Source organism: Callorhinus ursinus, unplaced genomic scaffold (assembly GCF_003265705.2).
Source record: "Callorhinus ursinus isolate GAN/ISIS: 27379988/994484 unplaced genomic scaffold, GSC_fseal_2.0 scaffold16, whole genome shotgun sequence".
In the NCBI taxonomy this organism is placed as follows: Eukaryota; Metazoa; Chordata; class Mammalia; order Carnivora; family Otariidae; genus Callorhinus; species Callorhinus ursinus.
The window spans coordinates 2,452,905-2,461,949 of record NW_027397078.1 but is presented as its reverse complement, the minus strand read 5'-3'; positions in this window follow the sequence as shown (position 1 = coordinate 2,461,949).

The window sequence follows — 9,045 nt, the reverse complement described above, 5'->3', positions numbered from 1 at the left end:
TTATTGTGTCTTTGAAAAGGAAACACCCCAGGAAATAACGAAAACACTGTCTATGATTGCCTGAGACTGAAGAGAGAAAAAGGGAAAGAGGCTTTTTAAAATACTACTAGAGAAGAGTGCTTGCCCAAAATCTAGCCCACAGCTTCCGTAAGATTTCTAGTCAAAGGCAAATACGAGTCTTCAAATCTTCTCCACAAATGTCAGTGAAAAGCTTTAGCCATGTAAGCTGGTAACCTTAACTTGTTCCATCTTCCAGAGATACAATTTGGATTCAACTGTTGGCTATAAACTAGTGAGTTTTGCGTTGTTGTACCTGATTCGTGACTAAAGTTTTGGAATGAAAGCTATGGAGGCTCTGTGCCTCTATGTTTATGTTTGTCTGTGGATATTAGGCTATAAATAGAGGATTTCCTACGTCTGGAGGATATTGCTAAAATCAGTTTGTAAAAGGGCTTGACTTAATTGGCTTAAATAAGTTTTAATATTAATAGTGGACTTATGTAAAACTATAACAATTTTGTTTCATCTGCTAGGACGACAAAGTTTTCTTGTACTGTTGGTCTGTTCTTCAGGAAGTTGTGAAAAGTTTTTCTTTAAGTAACCTGCCTAGAAAACAAAGATTCCATGTTTTACCAAAGTAGTTTCCTGTGCGCAATGTTGTCTTTAGCATATCTGTGATTACTCAAGAAAACAGTCCTCTCTATTGAAAGCGCTAAGTTGTTTTTATAACTATGTAACTTTCTATATTTGCCTTTGAAGTCTTTGTCACTGATTAAATGGATAACTAAGTACTGTTTCACAGTGATCTATGATTTTGTTTAATGAAGTGTTTTAAATTCCTTTGATATTTTTGACAAATGTTATAAAAACAAATTCTGAAGTCTTGTTTTTTAGAGATTTTATTTATTTTAGAGAGTTGGGAGGGGGCAGAGGGAGATTATCTTGAGCAGACTTGCCTGCTGAGCACAGAGCCTGATGTGGGGCTCGATGCCACGACCCCAAGATCACGACCTGAGCTGAAACCAAGAGTTGGACGCTAAACCAACTGAGCCACCCAGGCGCCCCAAATTCCGAAGTCTTTTTGACCTCAAACTAACTTCGGGATTTTCTAGATGTTCCCTGGAACATCTCAAAAGATGTGTTCTCTCTCCTTATAAAAGAAAGATATTAAACTAATTAGGCTTATTTGATATGTTAAATTACATGGGAAGCATTGTCAGATAAGTGATGCTAAATTTTTATTAGGTTATATTCATATAAATATGTTTTATTTATTTAAGGTTTTTATTTATTTGTCAGCACGAGCAGGGGGAGCGGCAGGCAGAGGGAGAGGCAGACTCCCCGCTGAGCAGGGAGCCCCACCCGGGACTTGATCCTAGTACCCTGGGATCATGACCTGAGGCGAAAGCAGATGCCCAACCGACTGAGCCACCCAGGCGTCCCAAATATACTTACGTAAATGTAAGTGACCCAGAAATTGTATGAAATTTCTAAAACTCTGATATTTCCTGGTATAATGTTATCAATCGTAAGTCTAGTTGTTATTTTTTTAAAGATTTTATTTATTTATATGCCAGAGAGAGCAAGCACAAGCAGGGGGAGCGGCAGGGGCAGAGGGAGAAGCAGGCTCCCCGTTGAGCAGGGAGTCCGGTGCGGGGCTCGATCCCAGGACCCAAGGATCGTGACCTGAGCCGAAGGCAGATGCTTAACCGACGGAGCCACCCAGGCGCCCTAGCACCTGTTCTTCTTTTTTTTTTAAATAGTTTTTTTTTAATTTTATTTATTTACTTGACAGAGACACAGCGAGAGAGCGAACACAAGCAGGGGGAGTGGGAGAGGGAGAAGCAGGCCCCCGCCAAGTAGGGAGCCCGATGCAGGGCTCGATCCCAGAACGCAGGGACCGTGACCTGAGCCGAAGGCAGATGCTTAACCGACTGAGCCACCCAGGCGCCCCTCTAGTTATTTTTATAAGGATGTCACAGAAATAACCAGATTTCCTCCAGATCTTCTCACCACGTTCCACAGACTCCTCCTCTCCCAGCAGGGCCTTAAGAGGCCTATCATTCCCTTCCTTGTCTCCTGAGCCATAGCAACACTTTCCTTGGTATGTCTTTTGCTTAATATGCCCCTTTTTATATAAATAAAAGATACGTTAGAGTTGTTCTCTCCGAAAAAAAGAAAAAAAATGTCCTCATTCATTGCATTATCATGAACTCTCATCAGATCTTTATGACTATTTTTAAGTCTTCTGTCATTTATAGACGGTTATCCTTTTACTGTAATGCTTTGGCAAAAGTGTTCCTACAAAAGTGCATCATCTTCAAGGGGATTCGTGGAAGAGGCTCTGACAGGCACGGGTTTCTGAGAACGATGATGAATGTGCCTTCATGTGGGAGGGGCAGCAGTGGATCTTCCAAATGCTTCCCCAAGGCTACCTGCACAGCCCCACAGTACATCATGGGACGGGAGCCTGAGACCCGTCCCTGTTCTCTTTCCCCACATTGGTAAGATGGGCCCATTGCATTGATGATATCATGTTAACATGTGAAGATTTGCTTCTGCTGCGGGACACTCTGAAGGCTTTGCTGGAGCATCTGTGAGGGAGAGGATGGGCAGTGAACCCACAGAAAATTCAAAGCCCAGGCATCACTGTAGTGTGGGGAAGCTGTTTGGGTAAGATGTGCGTTGTCTCAGAAGCTGTGACTGATCGGGACGCCTGGGTGGCTCAGTCGGTTAAGCGTCTGCCTTCGGCTCAGGTCATGATCCCAGGGTCCTGGGATCGAGTCCCACATCGGGCTCCCTGCTCAGCGGGGAGCCTGCTTCTCCTGCCTCCTGCTCCCCCTGCTTGTGCTCTTTCTGTCTCTCTTTCTCTGACAAATAAATAAATAAAATCTTTAAAAAAAAAAAAAAAAAAAAGCTGTGACTGATCAAGTACCTACCCAGCTGCTAAGAACGTGAAAGAAATGCAGGCCTTAGTGGGAAGTTGGCGGTTTAGGAGGACTTGTATTCTCCACGTGACACGGTGCCTTCATCCTTTATACCACCTCGTAAAGAAAGGGCACGTGTGGGCTTGGGGATCAGAACAGCAGGCCCCCTTTGAGAAGGCAAAAAATATTAATGAAGCAGATGAAAACTCTGGGCATCTCCCAAGCCTGTAAGGCTGCCATTTGAGCTAGACGTGACTCCAGAAGGTATGGGTTGGGCACTGTGGCAGAGACAACAGGAGGAGAGACTACCCCTAGGAATGGGGGCCCAGCTCTGGAACGGGGCAGAAGCCCAGGATACCCCCGTAGAGAGACAGCTTCTAACGGTACACAGTGCTCCTTCAGGTCGAGCCTCTCATGAAGGAACAACACATCATGGAAAGAACTTCCCTCCTTATCAAAGGGCGGGTTGAGAGTACGTTCCATCTACCCACCTCTGCCATGGTTCAAACCCCCCACTTTGAAGAAGTCCCGTGCCTATTGGCAACAGAAGCGCACCCTGTCAGCCCACTGTCTCCAGAAGTACGGGGGCCCCTAGGTCCTTTAGAGTACGTAGATCCTCCAAATGCCCCTGCCCCTATTCCTGTGGCCACCTGCAGCCCGTAGAGTGGGAGCGGGGGCAATTCCTGTTGATGCCTAGAAACAGGAACAAGCCACAGGAGCCATAAAGCTGAACTCAGAGCAGTTTGGCTGGTGATCACTCCTGAGCCCCAGCTGCTAACCCTTTGCACTGACAGGTGGGCGGTTCTAAAGGGATCAACCCCGTGGCTTGGACACGGAGAAGCTGAGTGGTGGATGATCATGAGTAAGCCCTCTTGGGGTCAGGATAGGTGGAAAAGCATTTGGGTGCACGTTCGAGAACCTGAGGCAGTCTTCTCTGTCTTCTACATCCTAGGTCGTAAGGCACTGACACCCCCTGGCAACCAGGTAGTTTCTTCCCAGCGTGGGTACAAGCCCTAGCAACAGATCCTTCAGTAGATACAACAGATTAGGTGCATAGGAGTGGCCCCCATAGCACCTGTGTGGGATAGTATATTGCCCTTGAAATGCAGTGACTTGGTTAATGCAGTGACAGCATGTCCTGTGTGTTCTAAACAGTGCCCACACAGCTGCTGATGCAGTCGGAACATCCACGGGAGTTCCCAGCTGGTGAGAGATCGGCAAACTGATGATACTGGCCCCCGCCTCCCTCTTGAGTCAGGGTTCTATATATGCCTCGGTTTGTATGGACACTGTGTCTGGCCTGACCCAAGCTTTCCCCAATCACTGTGCAAACCAGGCTGCCACCATTAGGGGATTAAGAAGCTGCGTACCATGTACAGATACCCTCACTGACTAGACAGTGATTGGGGGTCACAGTTCAAAGGTCATAATGTGCAAGACTGGGCAAAAGAACATGGCATTGAACAAAGCAGGGTTGATAGAAAAGAATAATGGAATATTAAAGCAGCAGATTAAGTTACTAACAGGTAAACCCACCTCGGCCAGGTGTTGTAGCCTTTTTTTTTTTTTTTTTTAAAGACTGATTTATTTGTCAGTGAGAGAGAAAGAGCACAAGCAGGAAGAGTGGCAGGCAGAGGAGCCCGATGCGGAACCCGATCCCAGGACCCCAGGATCATGACCTGAGCCAAAGGCAGACGCCCAACTGACTGAGGCACCCAGGCGCCCCTGTTGCAGCCTTTAATACATTTGAATGATCATCCAGTAGGGCCTGTTGCCCCCTATGCCAGACCAGGGGCCACTGCTGAGATACCCAACACTATGACGATATGGAAGTCACAGGAGATGGCCATTGCCCTGTCACCGTGGATCAACGTGCTGTGCTGCTGAGAACACACCTGGGGAAGACATTATCTGCTGGAATTTGCAATGGGGCATTTCACCAGGATGGGTGAGTTACATCACACCCCTGGTGAGGGGGAGCTACTCAGTCTCCACTGGGATGCCATTGTCCCGCTGCAAGCTGGACCCGTTGAAATGCCCTATGCCTGGAATGGAACATGCACCATTGAAAGAAGGGAGGAGGAAGTCCTGTCCCTGGTCATTCTCACGTCTGACAGTACTGCCTCCACCAGCCAAATATATGGCATGCACAACCTGGTCAAGTTCCTAAGGCTTCCAGTCTCCCTTTCCTTGAGGCCAGGTGGGCACATTTTCTTTTCCACCGGTATGATCATCTGGCCGCCACCTCCATTGGCCTGGAGGGTGTTACCGCACCCACAGAAACCTTACTAATTCACCCAACAAAATGATAGCCAGCAGACCCTTCCTTGTATTGAACACTGAAATGTCTCTGATGAGCAGAACTGTCCTCCAAAACAGGATGGCCTTGGACATTATTACTGCCTTGCAAACAGAACGTTGTGTGTTCATACCTGATGAGTCTGCTAATGTATCATCCTTATTAAATCACATGAGGCCCCAAGTGAACGTCTTGAGTGATCCAATCCCCAGCACATAGGAATTAATAAACCAGTGGTTTGGGTCATGGGGTTCTTGGGGGAAGAAAACTGTTGCTTACTTTGGGAATTATCATCTGAATCTGTTGCTGTGGGGGTCTGCCTCCAGAGGAGCCGCTTCCATGCTATCAATACCTCTTGCTGGCTGATCAGGGCCCATTGCAGAAGAGGGACATGTGTAAGATTGTAAGAACCAATCACAAGGGCTGGGGTGTTGGAGGAGGTCAGCGAGAGGACGTGACTTCCAGTTCATCCGTGAGCTGGACCCAGGCAATGAGAGGCTCCTCATGCCCTCTCCTGTCCTTGGAATGTATACTCTGTCCACCATTCTCACGGTGGGAGCCATGTTCAAGGGTGCAGACTTCAGAGAGTAATGTGTTGTTGAGACCATCTGGCTGGGGTATGTGACTGAACCTACTTAAGGCCTCTGTATACTTTTAAGATGCCGGCTAGCAGGTGTGAGGATCTGCTCATCTTGTAGCTACCCAAGACAAGCCTCATAAGTAAGTTCCCTTGCCTATTAAGCTTGCCACATACCAATTTGGAACAGTCTGCCTCTTTCTTTGATCTCTCCTTGCCTTCCATGTACGGGGGGCCGGCTGGCAAACCAAAATCATCCCTGGGTGACAAAAAGACGTATAGGAGCTCCTTGCCTGTAGAGTGCTGAAAATGTTCAGGAAGGATTCCTTATCCCTTTTGGACCCTGGAAATAGTCTCTCGCCTCCCAAGGGAAATGGCCAGACTTTGCCAAGATATAATTTGGGCAGCTTTGTTACGTAGTCCATGAAGCTACCCCTTTCCCGGTCTTCAGAGACCCCCCCAAGCCCAAGCAGGTGCCCTAAATCCTGAATCATGTCCTCTTACAGTTGATCAAGTTACCAAACCAGACCTGATCTTCACGTTTGAGAGTCTTGGATGGCGGAAAAATCTACAGTCCTCCGCTCTACCGACTGAGCTATCGAAGGAACCACTGGATGGCGGAAAAATCTAACATGGCATAGGTGAGTGAGAACTAGGAAGATTGGGGATGGTGGATGGAAGGTTTTATCTGGTGAGAGACTTGACGTGCGAACGACATATCTTTGGTCTTCCTGAAAGGAGAGGAGGTAGGCCTCTGGTGATTATAGGACATGGGCGTGAGCTCCTCAGATTAAATGACCTTCCCACATTCCCGTGTGTGCTCCCCCCCCAATATTCTTTGCTTAGCTTTGAGAAAGAACCACGCCTGCCTTCCTTTTCCTCAAGATCTCATCCCTGCCTTTCAGCTGGAACAAGCCCTTCTAAGTCATTCTCCCTTTCCCTGGCCTTTGAATTTTCCAACCCTCCAGTTGTCATCAATCCCTTTTCTTATGCATTCAGACATTTATAGATCCGTCCTTAACTTCGTGACCTTTGTTTCTTCTGCTTTCTTCTCTCCTCCTTGTGAGAAGCTTTAAGCTGTTTTCTGTGTCTCCCAGTCAAATTCCACCCCACCCACATGTAAACTCCTCCTTTCAGGGATCTCCATTCCCTGGCCCTATCCATTATTTGTTCTTCTCTGCACACCCCCCCCCCCAAATTGAAGCTATGGTGTTTGTCTTCTAGTTGTTGTCAGTAGAAAGAAAAACAATTTGTGTTCTAGCTTATATTTAGCAGCCTTGCAAAATTCACTGAAGTCTAACAATTCACTTACAGATGCTTTTGGATTTTTCTGTGTAATGTCATCTGTAAAAACTGGGGGCTTTATTCCTTTCCAGTCATTCTTTTCTGTCTGTCACTAAGTCCTCCAGTACCGCAGGCATCCCAGTCCTCCTTCCGAGTCTCACGAGGAAAGTTTTTACTGTCACCAGTTTTTCTTTTTTAATACACCCTTCATCAGACTAAGGAAGGTCTCTCCTCTTCCTAGTTTGCGAAGAATTTATATTCTGAATGGGTGTGGAATCGTGTGAGATCCCCTTCTCGTTAATTACATTGGCTTAATTGTCGATTTTATTGGCATAAGGTTTTTTTCATAATTCCCTAATTTGTTTAATGTTTATAAAATCTGTAGTGAAGTCCACTATATCACTCCTAATTTGAAAATTTGTGTTTTCCCTTTTTCTTGATCAGTCTGGGGTTTCTCACGTTTATTAACCTTTTCAAAGAACTCCCTTTGGTTTTTCTCTTATTGCCTGTCCTCTAGAGGACAGGAAAACAAATGTGATGGAGGAAACTCCTCTAAGTGTTAAGCACAGATAATAAGCGAGGAGCTTGAGATATATCAAAACGCATAAGGCGTGAAGTATAGATAATGAGTAAGCAAAGCGCTTTGAAGGCACCGGCAGAATTCGTAAGATGTGTTAAATATAGTTAGCAGGTAAGTTAGTAGGTGATGGGATACGCTCAAGATAAATAGAATAAATGGAATATATGATGGAACAAACAAGAGCCGTTCTTAAAGACAGAAAGGAACACAAAGACTAGATCATAAGGTACCCTACCACCCAACCAACAGCTACATTTTACTTAAATTCACCACCAGTTGGTGACACTCGGGATGGTTCTATTGATAAAACCCAGGACCGTGCAGGAAGCTAACTGGTGAGCTACAGTGGAGGCAAGCAAGGGGATGTCCTTGGCCCTGGGCATCCTCAGTCTGATCGGCCCCTTGTTTAAACTTCAACTCTGGTCCTCATCATCAGCGAGGCTGATGCGAGAGACACAGAGTGAGAACAGAGATAAGGGTGTATGAACATGACATAACAAAGCAGTCAGGAAATGTGGTCCTTCACCCTGTTTGCCCCCTATTCTAAATGTTAACTTAGCCATCTCTTTCCATTTGCTTCTTGGTGGGTTTTTAAATACATGGATCTTGTGTTTTTTAAGTGACAGTAAGCCACATGACTGGAGCATTTTTATTTTGGTCTGTGAGCCTTCCTATTCTGAGACCTCTGGGACAGCTTGCCTGGTAGCAGACTGGAGTCCATCATTCAATCAAGGGAATTTCTCATAGTAACCATTCCCAACGGAGGAAGTGAGAAGGGATCCCAATTCACAGTTTGGAGATTTTTCCTAAGGAAGACAATAGGAAGTATCTGGTTACAATACTGCGGGTCCAGTGCTGATCTGGGTGGTCATGGGGCCAATCAAGGGTCACAGGGCTGATCTTAGGGATCCGAGGGTAGTCTCGAGGGGTCCTGGGAAACAGGTTGAAGAGCCATCATTATGTATATCATTTTAGAGGTTTTAGCTAAAGCAAGACGACAAATAACTGGCATAAATAATGGGGGACAGGACTCAGGGCTGGCCTACGGGCACAGCAGAGCTGATCTGGGGGTGGTATCAGGGTTACACTTGTGGTGGGGACTCTCCCTCTCCCAGGATATACAAATAAGGACGTGGGACATGGGACATTCGTTGAGCACTGTGTCCCAAGCATGGGTTCTTCCCATTCCCATATACCTCTAGTCACCATGAGGTCCTCGGGCCAGCTCCTCTTTATGCAGAAACCCATGACCACCTCCTCCACTCAGTCCTCACCAAACCCTCGTTGCTGATACCATGGGATCCTGCATCCCTGAAACCCAAGACTCTCCAGCCCAACTCCACAGAGCACCCTTCACTCCCCAGATCCAGAGGTCTGT